We start from the raw sequence: 16,559 nt of genomic DNA on the forward strand, positions 1-16,559 counted from the left end.
CTTCTCTCATAAAAATGCAACTATGTGAATGCTCTAAGGCTGACTTATGATGAAAAAGAAAAGTCTGTTTGCCTTATAGATGATCCATTTAAGAAAACGAGAGTTTCACCATTGCCATCCAAAGATGGAATCTTCAATAGGTTTCCCAGGGCAGCAAAATTAATCAGAACCTAGCAGGAGGTAGAGAGGGAGTGGGGAGGGAAACAGAGACAATAAGAGGACAGAGATCAAGAGACTAAAAAGAGGTATTTCTTGGTGCCCATCTGATGATTACTTGGTTTGGACCGAAAGATGACTCAGTGGCAACAGGTAAGAAATGTTTTGCATCATTCTCTGAACTCTGAATATGTTTGTAATAAGCCATTTCTAAGATTATATTTTTTTTCTTCTAATATCTAGACTGCCATTTTCTAAATGTTTCTAGACAGAGTCACAGTCTAAAACAAACCTGTGGTTCTCAGTGAATTAGAATTAGTCCTCAGCTATTCTTTTGCTAAGCTCTGACATAGGCATTGGAGGGTATCCACAACCATCAGTCAGTTTCTCGTCATTCTGTTACATTTCAAATAAGAATAAAACATCACAAAGAATGGGATAAATTTGAAGGGCACTGTGGAAAGAGCCTGGGGAATAAGAGGTCACAAGTTGAGGGGTAACTCAGAATCTACACTTCAGCAAGGAGCTGGGGAGGGAGAAGAGCAGTTTTGAAGTCCTGTCTGCTTGTCAGTATGGGGTCATGGAACTTTCTTCCAAGCCAGCAAGTAAAACAAAGGATTGCACCCAGCATCTTCTGCATGGCTCTGTGTGGTACTCTAAGCTAAAAATAGGTACTATAGCTAATGAATGCCATGGCATTGCTAATTTATTTAAATGAAAAGAGTCCTCATCTGTGATTTTCCCATCCTTGCCCAGCCAGCTAAACTTTGCCTGAGGCAGACAACATGCTGGTGGTCACTAGACTATTGCTAATACTAGAAGATTTAGCTCATTAAAATGATTTTAGAGCCTCTCAGTGCAATAAGCATGGCCTGTTGTCACTATTTCTATTTTTATTTCTTTGAGATATCACCTAGAAAGGCTGGCTGAATTATAGCAAATGACTCTGCAGCTAAGCTTAAAGGGATGTGAAGAACAGTCTTTCCAAGCTTTTGCTACATTCTCAAGAATAGGTGGGAAATGGCTATGAATACTTTAAAGTCAGTCAGACCTGCATTCTCTCCAAAGGGAAGTTTTTTAATCATTCTGAGACTTGGCTTTCTTATCAGTAGAGCTGAAGCAATAATATATATGTTGCAAAATTATTGTTAATAATTAGATGCAACATATATCTAACACAAAAGGCATCTGATGGATGTTTGATAAATGGTACCTGTTGTTATAGCCCTCAGAAGTTTGTCAAAAGAAAAATAGGTTCATTAAATAATATAAATTTTTCTAATACATTCTCAATATTTTATTAAGGACTTAAAAATACAGTAGCAGTCATACTAATACCACAAAAAGACATATAACTATATAGAAAAAAAATGGTAATAAGTGATTCTCCAGTCAATATTGATAGCTTGGATCAGAATGAACCATGACTAGAAGTGAAGTGGAAGGGCTGCCATTTCCAGCTATAATAGCATAGCTTGTAACAAACCAATGATGCTCCTGTCTTAGTCCATTTGTGCTTCTATAACAAAATAACACAGACTGGATAATTTGTATTAATGGAATTTTATTTCTCACAGTTCTAGAGGCTGTAAAGTCCAAGATCGAGGTACAGGCAGATTCACCCTCTGGTGAAGGTTTGCTCTCTGCTTCCAAGATGATACCTTGTTGCTTCGTCCTCACACGGTGGAAGGCAAAAGGCAAAATGGCCTCAATAGTTTTCTCCAGCCCTTTTATAAGGGCATTGATCCCATTCACAAGAGTGGATCCTTCATGACCGAATCACCTCCCAAGGCACCACCTTTTAATACCATCACCTTGTGAGTTCAGTTCCAATATATGAATTTTGGAGGAACACATACTTTCAAACTATAGCAGCTCCCACACAGAAAAACTAACAAAAAACAAAAAAGGATTTTTTTAAAAAAAAAATCTGTTTGAAAGCATTGAGAGCTGCTTAGGCAGCCAGAACTTAAAGGGCCAACATCCTACAGAGAGGTAAAGCAGAAAGAGGAGGTAAGTCAACAAGTGTCTCCTTGGAGAACTTGCTAATTTTGGTGCTGTGTGAAAGGCTAAGTATCTAGGCAGAGCATAGTTGCTAAGAAGCAGAGTAGCTAGAAGAGTTTCTGGTAATCTCACAATACAGAAAAAACAAAAAGTGGAGTCCAGAGGTCCCAAGACAGCAAAGATAGAGGGAAAAACAAGCCTGACACATAGTGAGATTTTTAAGATATCCAAAGCAAAAGGCTAAGCACCTAAGTAGAATGCAACTTTAAGGAAAATCAGAGTTTCCAATAGTCTGACAGTGCTGAGGAGACAAGAGAAAACATAACTCTGAAAAAAGGAGGGGCCCTAATAAACACCCCAACATCTCAGTTAAGACCATTGGAGGCTACACTCCAAGACTGGGTATAAACAAGGTGTTTATTTGACTTCATAAAAATTGCAACACAGACATTTTATGTCAACTCTGTTGTTGATTAAACCAAGGTGATCTGACCCTCACCCTAACTTCCAGACAGAAAACACAGCGAATCCTTTCTGGGGGAAGATAAAAGTGTCTAGAACATACGAAATTTTTTTCATACATAATACCTATCATTTAATGAAAGATGCCAACGTTTAGAACACATTACCCTAAAATATGGCACTTTGGATTTGAGGAAACAGCAGAAATAGGAAGGTCACTGTGACCTTCTCCTCGCCCCTTCTCCCATGAAGCAGGACATAGCTGATCTTCCCTAAAGTAAGTCATAAAATCTTCATTCTAGAGGTGCCCTTCCTATACTTGGAGAAAAGGAATATCCATATCCTCAAAGACACAGAAATGCCAAGAAGAATCTGAATAAACAGGCCTTGCTAAGTACACCCTCCACCCCAGTTTGTTACCATTAGATAACACTCACTTTTGCCCAACCATACTTCTGCATGACTGTCTACTTTCATTAATCCTAAATATAAAAATACAAAGTACTCCCTGTTTCTTTGGGTCTTCATTTCTGAAGGTTCCTATGTCACATAAAACTTATATTAAATAATGTGTATGCTTTGCTCTTGTTAACCTCTCTTTTATTATATATGCCTCAGCCATGGGTGAGAAATCTTTTATCCCCAACAAAGATAAACCAAGAAGCAAGACACAAATAAAACCCAGATGCTATAAACAAAACCACAGATTATCTAAATCAGTGCTGTCTAATAGAACTTTCTGCAATGATGAAAATATCCTATGTATGTGCCATTCAATACAGTAATGACTGCATACATATGGTTGAGTACTTGACATGAAGAAATGAATTTTCTTTTTTATTTTAATTAATTTACATTCAAATTTAAATCTAAATTTAAAGAGCCACATGTACCTTATGGCTATTGCATTGGACAGCACAGTTCTGACCACTAATAAAATGTATAATTCTCAGGCTGATAAAGAAAAAAGATAATTAATAAAAATAATTGATTAATCCATCAAAGGGGGAAAAAAGCCACAGAAGAAATGTGACAAAAAGAAAACAGATACTGTAATACAATGGTCAATATCTTCCCAGCTATATCAGTAATTATGTTGATTACAAAAAAAGAGTATATATTGAGAAAAACAAAGATTGTCAGACTGAAAAAAGAAACAAAGCTTAACTATATGCTGTTTACAACCATCACACATTCAATTATGGAAATTTCTTTAGATATTGCCTCATCTCCACTCTCTTTCCTCATTCTCTAGAATTCTCACTATAGATGTATCTTCAACCCAGTCTACCAATATGTCTCAGGGTTTTTTTTCCTATTTTCCATTTCTTTATCTGTGCTGAATTTTGGTTAGTTTTTCCAACTCCAGCTTTCAATTCAGTAATTCTCATTTTAGCTCTGATCTACATACTATTAAACCTTTCCATTCAGTTTTCAATCTCAATTATTCTATTTCTAGCAGTTCTTTTCAATTAATTTTACAAATTCATGTATTCTTATGCTATTACTTCCTTGTGGTTTTTACTCTTTCTTTTATCACTTTAATAGTGGTAAGCATTGTTACTCTGTAATACCCTTCATATTGTTCTAGTTTCTCCAGTTCTTGAAGTTCTAATATTCCTCTTCACCATGTCTAATTATTCTGTCATGGCAAATTATTTTCTGTGATTTGTAAATTGTAATTATGGGCTCTCGTTGGGAGTTTCTTAATGCCCTGGACTGTTGGAAGTGTAGATTCAGAGAGTTTTCCTTCCACTGGACACACCAGGATTTCACTGGTATGAAAAATTAGTGTTCATGTTAAAATCCTAGGAAGAATATCAAATGAAACTTCACATTTAAATATGGAAAAGCGGTAGAGCTTCAATTTCTCAGGAGAATTTCTTAGTTTTTAGTTTTAGTGTTTAGTTTTCTAATTCCCCTTTCACTGAGAAACAGCGATTCCAAGGTCCTACCTTCACGCAGGGATCTCAGTTCCAACTTTCGGCTTCACACAACTCAAAACCTTATCTTCTGTCCCCAGGACAGCTTTAAAACTATAGCCTCTAGTTCCTATGTGCTATATCCAGTCAATAGCTTCCCAGGCCACCATAGCATCAGCTGATAAGTTTATTTCTCTGGCTTTAACTTTTATTTTCTTGTACCCAGTAGCATGTATAACAAATAATTTTTTGTTATTTTTTATCCATAATTTCTATGTGCTTACAGGGGATGAGTATCTCTGCCTTGACTCAGCCCACCAGGCTCCCAGAACTACCCCAGGATTTTTACACCATGCTTTCTCCCCTTTCTGCCTCTACTCCTGAATTTGTCCAGGTCAGTTTGCTCCTATGCCACTTCAGATCTAGCAGCTTCAGTCACTTACACAAATTTCTAGTCACATCAATCACATCTATATTCTTTATTGATTTTCTAAAGTCCTGTGGAGCCACAGAGGTAAGAGAATCTTATTTTAGTATGCGTTGCCATCTGTAAGATTGGCTTGCTGTAATCTTCTTCACCTTTCTTCCTCTCAGCAAGGTCCCTTATGCTCTGACTTTTCCAGAAGTTCATGCTCCCACGTCTTCTTCATTAGCGTGCCTGAGAAGTCTGATTCTTCTAATTAAATGTAGATTTCACTTCCCAAAAGCAGATCTGTGTTCTCCAATCCCATGGAAATTCTGGGTGAATAAGATGTTTTCTATATCTTTAGACTCTCATAAATCATGCAGAAGAGGGCAGAAGCAAGGCCAAACATTGCTAGAGATTTTATTTTTATTGAGAAAGCTATAGTTAATCCATAAACAACAGAGAAAATAAGTATCAACAGCTTTAAGGGTTTTGATATTCATACACACACACACTATAAAATGTGTCAATTCATTCAACAAATATTTATTAAGTACTTAATAAGCTAGCTTCCAGGGATATAATTAAAAACAAAATTATATATAGTCATTCATTGTTTAATGACAGACATACTTCTGAAAAATGCATCCTTTAGTGATTTCATCATTGTGAGAACATCATAGAGTGTATTTACAAAAGCCTAGATGGTGTAGCCCACTATACACCTAGGCTGATGATACAACCTATTGCTCCTAGGTTACAAACCTATACAGCATGTTACTGTACTGAGTACTGCAGGCAACTGTAATACAGTGATAAGTATTTGTGTATCTAAATACAGCTAAACATAGAAAAGGTACAGTAAAAATACAATATTATAATCTTATGGGACCACCATCATATATCTGGTATGTTGTAGACCAAACGTCATTATGCAGCGCATGATTGTATTTAATTGCCTTCCTTTCCTGCGAAACTATAAATTCTAGGAGAGCAGAGGCTGTGTTTTGGTTGATCACCTCTGGACTCAAATACTTAGCAGTGCACTGACACTTAATGATATTTGTTGAATGAATAAATGATTGATTATAGTAATACATTAATGAGTTTTGTTGCAAAGATAAAAACCTAAAGGGAAAATGATATGAAATTTTTCCTTAATCCTGCAGATATATATTTAAAAAAATAAAACACAAATCCCTATCCTTTTAGTTCACTCATATGAGCAACTTTTCCTATTAGCAAGATCTTAATAACCCCTACTCATTATTAATAGTTTCCTTCACTTTCTCCCAGGTACTCTCTCCTCTCCTGGCTACCTTTTTAAAATACTCCCCTGCCAATGTAACCAGCACATTAGACAAGCATGATTCATGGGATCCAACTTTGGTTTTTGCCTCCTACTGGTCCTTTAAAATTATTCAGAGGAGGAAGATCTTTGTCACTGAAAAGAAAACATCACAGACCTCATGACTTCATTTCTCTATGGCCGTTCAAGTTACAAACTATCGTCTCTGTTCAGAAAGTAAACTTGTACAGTCCATGATATTAAACATCTCTTCAACCTTCAGTCAAAGGTAAAGCTTCTCCTCCCTTCCTCTGCTAAAGTAAGTGGGTAGCAGGTTTCAGGCCCTCATAGAATTGTATAGGTCAGCTTGTACTTTCTCTCCTCTCCCTTCCTCCAACTAGCTGCTGGGGCTTTTTTTGTTTGTTTTTTAAGTTAACTTACATACAGTCATATTCACCAATTTTAAACTGTACAATTGATAAGTTTTGACAAATATATACAGTCATTCAAATATTACCACCATAATGACATAGAGCATTTGTATCATCTCAAAAATTTCCTCATTCTCCATTGCAGTCAATCCCCCTCTGGCTCCGGGCAACCACTGATCTGCTTTCTATCCCTATACTTGTGCCTTTTCTAATACGTCAATGAATGGACTCATACGGTATGTAGTCTTTTGCAACTGGCTTCTTTTACATAGCATAATACTTCTGAGAGTCATACACGTTGTGGTGTGTATCAGCAGTTGGGTTCCTTTAACTGCTGAGTGGTATTCCATTGCACCGACACACCATTATCTATTCATCCATTCATCATTCAATGGACAATGTGGTTCTTTCTTTTTTTAGCCATTATGAATGAAGCTTCTATGAACATTCTAATCCAAATTATTACGTATTTCCTTCAATTTATTCCACATAAGTACCTTGAAGTGGAATTTCTGAGTGATATGTTTAACTCGTAAAAACTGTCAAATGGTATTTCCAAAGTGGCTTTACTATTTTGCATTTCCACCAGAAATTTATGAGAATTCCATTTGCTTCACATCCTCTCAAGCACTTGGTGTTGTCATTCTTTTTCATTTTAGCCATATAGTAAATGTGTAGTGATATCTCACTGTGGTTTTAATTTGTATTTTATTAATGACTAATGATATTGAACATCCTTTCATACGCCACTGCCACTGGTATAGTTTCCTTGACAAAGTGTCTCTTCAACTCTTTGGTCCCTTTTGTTTTAAACTGTGTTGTCTGTTTTATAACTATTGAATTATAAGCATTCTTGACATACTCTAGAAACAAATTCTTTATCAGATACATCTTCAAATATTTTATTGTAATGTATTGCTTTTCTGTTCTTTTTTTTCTCTTTTTATTATTTTTAATTTTTTTTTAGAGACAGTGTCTTACTATGTTCCCCAGGCTGGTCTCGAAGTCCTGGGCTCAAGCGATCCTTCTGCCTTAGTCTCCTGAGTTGCTGGGATTACAAGCACACACCACAACGCCTGGCTTTCTTCTCATTTTATTTAGTGTCTTTTGAAGAGCAAAAGTTTTTCATTTAGATAAAATCCAATTTATCATTTTTTTTTCTTTTATGGTTCATGCTTTTTTGGTCCTATCTAAAAAAAGTCTATGTCTAACCCAAGGTCACAAAGAATATAGATCTTATATTTGGATATGTGATTTATTTTGAATTAATTTTTGTATATGGTATGACATAAAGGTCACAGTTTATTTTTTTGCATCTGGATACTCAACTGTTTCAGTACTACCCTGTCTTAGTCCATTCAGGCTGCTATAATAAAATACCATAAACTGGTGGCTTATAAACAACAGATACTCATATCTCACAGTTCTGGAGGCTGGGAATTCTAAGAGCAAGGTGCTGGCATATTTGGTGTCCGGTGAGTACCCACTTCCCTCATAGAAGGCATTTTCTCACTGTATCCTCATATGGCAAAAGGAAGAACCCTTGCCTCTTCGGCCCCTCATAAGAGCACTAATCCTATTCATGAGAGTTCCACCCTCATATCTAATCACCTCTTAAAGGCCTCACCTCCTAATACCATCACCCTGGGGTGATGAATTCAACAAATGAATTTGGGGGAGACACAAACATTCATCCCATAGTATACTTACTGACTCATTCACTACACTGGGCAAGTTATCAGATGGCAATTTCATACAGTTTAAACTAATACTTAATTTGTTTATGCTTCTTTCTCCCTCATCTATAAAATGGGAAAACATATGTGTATACATCACACAGGCAATTGTTGTGAAGATTAAATAGGGTGATGCATGCAAAGCACTCGGTCCGGTCCCCTGCTTAACACGTAAGTGTTCAATAAATGTAGCTACTTTATAAAACTCATCAAGTCCTGACTATTTACTTCTAAAATATATCTTGAATTTAATCTCCTTTATCTCACCACTATTTATTTACTTGTCCATTCATTTACTCACTTAACAAGTTTCTAATGAATAACCACATGTTCAGGTACTAAGACAGGCATTGGAAATTCAATGATGGACAAAGTAGACATGGCCCCTGTTTCAGTGAGACTTTCAGAATGGAGGGGAAGACAGACTTTTAAATAGCAATTAAAATAGAAATAGTAAAAAGTCATGACCCTAAGCTTTGCTCTGGTTAGTGAGAATACATCTTCCACGTCCCATCCTATTTCCCCAGGGTCCTGGATAAGGGAACACAGGATAAGCTCAGAGATGAGAGAACTATTGAAGAAACCCCTGCCAGAGTGATCTGCCTAAACCACCTACCTATCTGACTATGTCACTCACTGTGTAAACCAGTCTGGCTCTTCATTGCCTTCAGGATAAAGTTAAACTACTTAAAATGACAGATCTCCCACCTCATCTCTTAGCATTCTTTCTATCTCATTTTATGTTTCAATAAAATGGAACTATTTGCATTTATCTACACATGCCATACTTTTTTATGTCTCTATGGCTATGCTCACGCAGCCCAAGAAATGTCCTTAGCCCTCTGTCTGTCTTGGTAACCTTTCACACCAGCTGGGATTCTTGTGGCTGCAAAGGAAAGAAAGCCAACTCAAACCAGCTTGAGAAAAAAAGAGAAATTTGTTATAAGGATACTGGGATGTTTCATGAAACAGAAGGACAGGGAACTGGCTGTACATCTGTTATAGGTAACAATAGAATGTGTTCTCTGGGACATGCTGAGAGGATGCATTCTCTACAGCTTGTATCAAGGTAACTCACATTGTTGTTATTGTTTTTCCTCTATCAAATGGCAGAAAACAAAGCAGTTGACAGTTCTCAAGCTTCACTGAGTACCATGTGGAGAAATTCTAGGGAGGCACACTGATTGGCTCAGCATGTTTCAGGTGCCCACCCATGGACAAAACATTTGTGGCCCAGGGATGAAGGGTAAATGGTGTACTGAATGGCTGCTCTCACCACAAACATGTGCATAGGGGAGGGAAGCACCCAGAAAAACAGAGGAAGGTGGACAGGGCAGATTATGGAGTACATTGAGTAGAATGCACTTCTACTCTTCCATTACAACTTAGTTCAGCTGACCCTCCTCCAGGAAGCACTCCAGATTCCCTTTATGGCATTGGGTACCTGTCTTCTATGCACACTTACTGCTTCATGAATCTAACACAGCCATTTAAATTTTTGATGATATGTTTCTGTGTTCATTTATTATGAGCTCATTGAGGACAAGTGTGTATCATATTTAGTTTTGTACCTCAACCTCTGAGGACACAGAAAAAAACAAAGCAATAATTAAAGTTGAACTGAATTAAAGATTTTTGTAAAGAAGAATAGGTGATTACCTCAACTAACTGACACCTGAATTTTCTTTCTAAAACTCTAGATATAAAAATTTATCATTTTAAACTTTCTTGGGAGTCAATATACATTTATCCTCTTATATAGTAAGATCAAGTGACTAATGAAATAATTCCAAACCTTGTTATTGCATTGTTACTTTCTCTTAAAAGCAATTAGAGGTGAGAAAATCTGTATAATTAATTTGATTATACATAATATTTAAAATCACTTAATTGACACAATATTATAGAGAAAAACATGTGAAAGCCACATAACTAACTTCCACTATGCTTAAGAACTTTCCAATCCAGCTCATTTGATAGCCTATTGAATACCAGTGAGTTAAATGAAACTCCAATTCAATGATAGAGGCATTCACTGCCCTCCCCAAAAGTAACCAAAAAGAGTATTTTCTCACCACTTGCAAGGAATGTATTAAATATGTGGAAAAATAAGCAAATGTAAAACAGAATGAAGAGAAACTTGGTGAAAATTAGCAAAGCAATGCTCTGTTCTCCCTCTGCTGGCTTATAGGCAGTATCGCTCTTCAAATGTCTGTCCAAAGGCCCAAATGAAATTCCTTCCTGGAATCCCAAAAATATGTATACATTTTTTGCAATTTTTTTCAAAAGTATTTAAAATTATTCAGAGTGTTCATCTAAATAAGCTCCACCAAATCCAAAACATCACCATCAAAGCCATCAGTAACCCTCTCTCCTTATCACTAATAATGACTAATACAGAAAAGACAGAACAAGTAGAATCTAATGCCTTGACTAATTTTCTAAGAAAGCAATTCAAAAAAGTATTATAAATATATAAAATTATGTTTTCTGGTTTTCTATAAATATGATCCTTACAGATTGAGATGCAGTCTGATAAAGTAGAAAAAACACTGTATTTGGGGTTAGAAGACTTGGTTGTGAGTCTTGACTTTCCCCATTACTTACTGGTTGTATAATCTCTACAAATTGTCACTTATATATTGGTTGCATAACATTACCATTCATGGAACTGAGCTTCATCAACCTCTAAATGAAGAAGCTATGTAACAGAATCACTGGAACTTTTTCTAGTTCTAATATTTTATGCCTCCAAGTGCTGTTGAATTACAAAATTTTAATGATTAATTTCTGTTTTTTTCTTTATACCATTTGGGTAATTCTCAGCCATAACCAAAATGGTTGAAACCATTCCTGTAATCATCAGCTTCCTTCTTTGATATAGTGCCAAACCTACTGTGGATGCCCAAATGAATCCTAATTGATACAATAATGATCATGATGATAATAAAGAGCCATCATGGGATTTTAATTTGAGCCAAATTCTCTCCTGGTTATATGGCTAGTATTTTGAGTAGCAGCTGTGAACAGATCTGTATTTCCTTCCCCACGCCACCCCCACAACAGTCTGAAATCTTCACTTCAAATGAGAAAAATCAGAACTGCTGAAAAATGTAGTTTTAATCTGTCCTTCTGTCCAGTCATTAGTTAAATTCCCTATATCATATTTCTTTAAATCAACTGACTTTTAAATATTGTTGTAAGGAAGGAAGGGACAAGGTGCATAAGAGGGAAGTCAGGAGACGCAAGTTCTTCAAATAACAACTCCACTTCTTCTCAGTTTAACATTCATCTTTCAAGATTGAAATATGGCATGTCTTGAAAGAGAGAACACATGTGAGCTGATCACTCCAGTGTTTCCAGACATGATTAGAGGCCCATAAATAGTAGCAAGAATAATTATAGCTATTAATTATTGAGAGCTCACCATGTGCCAGGCACTATGTAAAACTATATTTTTTATATTTGTGTATATATATGTATATATATTAGGTTATGCATACACACACTCATTTATTCCATACAAAAACCCTATAAGGTAGATGCTATTATCCCTATTTTATCAATGAGGATTTGAAGGTTAGGGAATTTAAGTAATTTCCATAGGTTATCCCACTAACTAATGGCTGATCCAGGATTGGAAGCAGGCAGTCTGATTCCAGAGTCCGCTCAGTTAGAGTTTTGTTTTGTACGCCAAGTGGGACACTGAAGCTTTAGAAAACAACTACTTATGCACCCTCCAGAATACCTAAAATGAAAGCCAACAATAACAACTGAGAATTCCAAGTGCTGGTGAGCATGTCTCAGAGTACAAATTAGTGCTGGAAGGAATGTAAATTGATACAACCACTTTGGAAAACTCTTTGGCAGTATCTACTCAAACTGAACATAGACATTGCCTATGATCCAAGGATTCCACTCCCCACTACATACTCAATTGAAAGTGTGAATGCATGTGTACCAAAAGACAGCATGTTCATAGCAGCATTATCTGTAAAAGCTTCACATTGAATGAACCCAATGTCCATCAACAGTGAAACAGATAAAATAAAATGTCATCTCTGTGTAATAGAAATACAATTTAGCAATGACCAAGAACATACAACATGGATAAATTTCACAGACATAATGTTGAACACAAGAAGCTAAACACAAAAGAATATATATGGTACAATTCCAAAATTCAAAGTTCAAAAACAGCCATAACTATGGTGAAAGAAATTAAAATGGTGGTTACCTTTGGCAACAGGTGCTAGTCATTGAAGGCAACATAAAGGAGGCTTCTGGGAATCTTATAATTTCTTGACCTGTGTGGTGGTTACCTGGAGATAAAAATTCATCAAGATATAAACTTAGGACTTGTGTACTTCTCTGTGGTATGACAAAATTGCATACAAAAGCTTACAAAAAGAAGGAGAAAATAATTACTAAGAATTCACCCTCCTTCATTTTCCATATTTCCTTTCAGAGTGCTTGTCATCTCATCCCAAACTTCAAACCCTTATACGGTAATGTTTCAAATTTTTCCTAATTTTTGCTTCCTTTTCACATTCCTAAGTGCCTTTGAGGACAAGTTGTGAGTTTCTCATGGAGAACTGCTCCACCAACTGATATCTCAAACTACAGTTCTACTCTCTGACCACAACTGTTTATTCCATCAATTTGATCACTGACTTTACCGCTTTACCTTCTATTTTGATTTTTGAAAGCTCCAGTTCTCTTCAGTCTCACAATCAGATTTCCCTGTTTTATTTATTTGTTTGCAGAGATTTATCACTGACTCAACTAATATTCCCAGTGTTAGGCTCTGGGAATACAATTGCTAAATAAGCCTACATAGTATCTTCTCTCATGATTCTTACCATCTAGTGACTTCCATGACAAGACCCTAAACTCTCTTATCCTTTGTCCTTCTTATGCATCTGACTGACAATTCCTCTACCCTGAATTAATCCAGTTGTCTGCTTTCACTGGTCCCACATAAGGACATGTATACACTAAAAGAGAAATTGAAATTTTCACATCATAAATTTATGTCTCTGCATATTCATGGTCTCTACCTTCTTCTAGGCCCTAAATGCTTCTCTTATAATATGTCTCTAGTTAGTTATCTCTTTATTTTTCCTAATTTCTAACTGAAATTTAGCATTTCATTTACTTACAAATGGAAGACAACAAATTATAGTGTTATTAGCAGAGCATATTAATACTGCTGCAATACTAATAACTTTGTCTACAGAGCCCATAACTTTATCACCAATAGAAATCACAGATTTTTTTGGTATCATATTACAGTTGTTACAGATATCTCAAAATATCATTTGTATTCTTACTACTTTGAAATTATGGTAGTTTTTAGATTTGATTCTAGATCATGGTATTTTATGTAGTATTATAAGCATTGTAGCCTACGTTCTTTGACACTGCTCCCATCAAGAGGCGGAGGCTATGTTCCTTCTCCTTGAATCTGGGCCAAGCTTAATGACACCGACACAATCAATAGAATGCAGCAGAATTGACACTACATGACTCCATGAGCTTAGTCATAAAAGGCAAAGAGGCTTTCACCTTGCTTGCTGGAACAAAAGCACTGGGAACCTTGAGCTGCCATGTAAAAATCCAACTATTCTGTGACTGCCATGCTATGAGGAAGACTCAACTAGCCTGAGCAGAGAGCCCACATGAAGACAGGAAGAGAAAGGAGGAGAGAGAAAGACAGACAGAGAGAGAGACCAATCTGTCCAGCCTCCATTTGTTATTTTAATTGATAGAGACTAACAAGTGCTAATTACAAGGTCTAGCTACTCTATCTAATGGAAACACAAATTATTCCCAGCCCTGTATGTCTACCAGAAATTGTTTGGCCTACTGCTTTTTGGTGTTTATTCCTCAACCTCATGAATATTCATTTCCCTTGCACTGTTAAGTACTCAGCCAAACGTACAAGGGAACACTTCTGCACATGTCCAAGACTCTCTGTGCCATGTCCTCTTCTCTGATACTCTGCCTACCAGCCTCCCAAAATTCCCACCTCTGTCTCCTTCATTCACTGAAACCACTGGTCTCGGGGTTCCCCTCCAGCTCTATGTCCTAGCCACCGCTTCCAGGTAGTAAGCTGGGAAAACTGCAGAAGTTAATTCATTTGTTTCCCTTCTCTCAGGGATCACAATCCTGCATCGCCTGTTGCCAATGTCTGAAAACAATTATTTCACATATTATACTTAATTTTCTAGTTATTTTTAGTGAAAGGGCAATTCTTCAGAAGCAGAAATTCAAGTGTAATTGTTAAAACCTAAATAAAAAACTGGATTGTATTGTCTGATGTTAAAATTCATACTCTAAAGGTACCCAAAAAAGGTTCCTCATACTTAACACAATAAACCTTCTTGAAAATGTTCCTTGGTAGCTGTTATCATCTCTAACATTCCACTCCACTCATTAGGTATATTCTGGCTTCTACCCTCACCACGTCACTGAAACAGGTCTTATTACATCACCTATAACCACCTTATTAGTATAGCTAAGGAATATATTAAGTTTTTTTATTTTCATTTTCTTTCTAGTTCATCTGAGTTCTTCTCTTACTAGACCTCATACAGCTATGCTATCCAACAGGGTAGCCACTGGTCACATGTAGCTACTGAATACTTGAAATGTGGCTAATCCAAACTGAGAGGTGCTAGAAGTATAAAACACATATCAGATTTCCAAGACTTAATATGAAAATAATGATGTAACATGCCTTATTAATTTTTATGTTAATTACATGTTAAAGTGATAATTTTTAGACATACTGGGTGAAACAATATATTTCTAAAATTAATTTCACCTGCTTCATTAATAGTGTTACTAGAAAGTGTACAATTATGCATGTGACTCACATTGTACTTCTAATGGACAGTACTACTCCATAGCAATCTCTTCTACTGATACAGCCCTGCTTTAAACTCTCTCCTTTGTTGATTTGTGGGTCTCTGCTCTTATCTAGTTTTCCTGCTACCCCACTGTCTGCTCCTTCTCAGACTTCTCTTCTGAGACCTAAATCTATTGTTGTCACATCTTAGTGTGCAGCAAAATCACTCTGGTTGCTTGCCAAAAGTACAGATTCTTGGACCTTATCTGCAGAGATTCCAATCTGGTAACTGGCTTGGGAAACAGAGAATCTGATTTAGTAAAATGGAATGAGGGCCCAGAAATGTGGATTAATATTCGGCCCTATTCTTTTCCTTTTACCCTTAGAATTCCCTGGGTAACTCATCTTCCCACCCCACCCCCAAGGATAGAACTGCTGCTCACAGACTAACATTTCCCAAAATTCTTATCTTCCAGCTCAGATTCCTCTCACCTCCTAGCTCTTCCTTCCAACAGCCAACTGTGCATCTTCACTGGGATGTCTCAAAGTTAGCACATCCAACACTTATTATCTCTAGTATCCCTAACTCATTCCTCCTTTTGACTTCCCAGTTACCCAAGCAAGGATCCTAAAATAATTCTCTCCTTCTTCCTACATCTATATCTAATCAGTTACAAAATGCTACTAATTCTGTTTGCTTAGCTTCTATCCTCTCTGTGCCTTCTTAATTCCCTTAGTTTAGGCTTTCTCAATCTTGGCACTACTGAAACTATAAGCCAGCTAGTTCTTTGCTGTTTGTTTGGGGTGGGGGGGTGGGGGGTTGTCCTGTGCATTGTAGAATGTTTAGCAGTTTCCCTGTACTTTCCCACTACATACCAGTAGCACTCCCTAGTTAGTACAGCCAAAATGTCTCCAGACATTATCAAAGGTCCAGGGGGAGAGGGTGGTAGTGAGAGAATCACATCTCACTCCACAGAGTCACTGCCTTAGTTGATTGAGGCCCTCATTATTAATCATCTGCATTAGGGCAAGAGTTTCCACCTGGCCCTCTTGCCCAGGACTGGACCTCTCCCCCATTCTCCCCACTCCTTATAGTTTAATAGTTTTCATCAGGATAAAATACAATATCTCTACTATGGCATAAAAAGAACATTATTTGTCCTCTACTTACCTCTCCAGCCATACTGAATTCCTTTGCAGTTTCCTTAGGGATGGATGAAAGTCATAAGAAGTGTTAATTGTAGACAGCAAGTAAGCTAGTAGCTTATAAAATAAATGCAAAACTCCTAGGATGTTTTAAA

The sequence above is a fragment of the Eulemur rufifrons genome, chromosome 6, assembly GCF_041146395.1.
Source record: "Eulemur rufifrons isolate Redbay chromosome 6, OSU_ERuf_1, whole genome shotgun sequence".
Taxonomy (NCBI): Eukaryota; Metazoa; Chordata; class Mammalia; order Primates; family Lemuridae; genus Eulemur; species Eulemur rufifrons.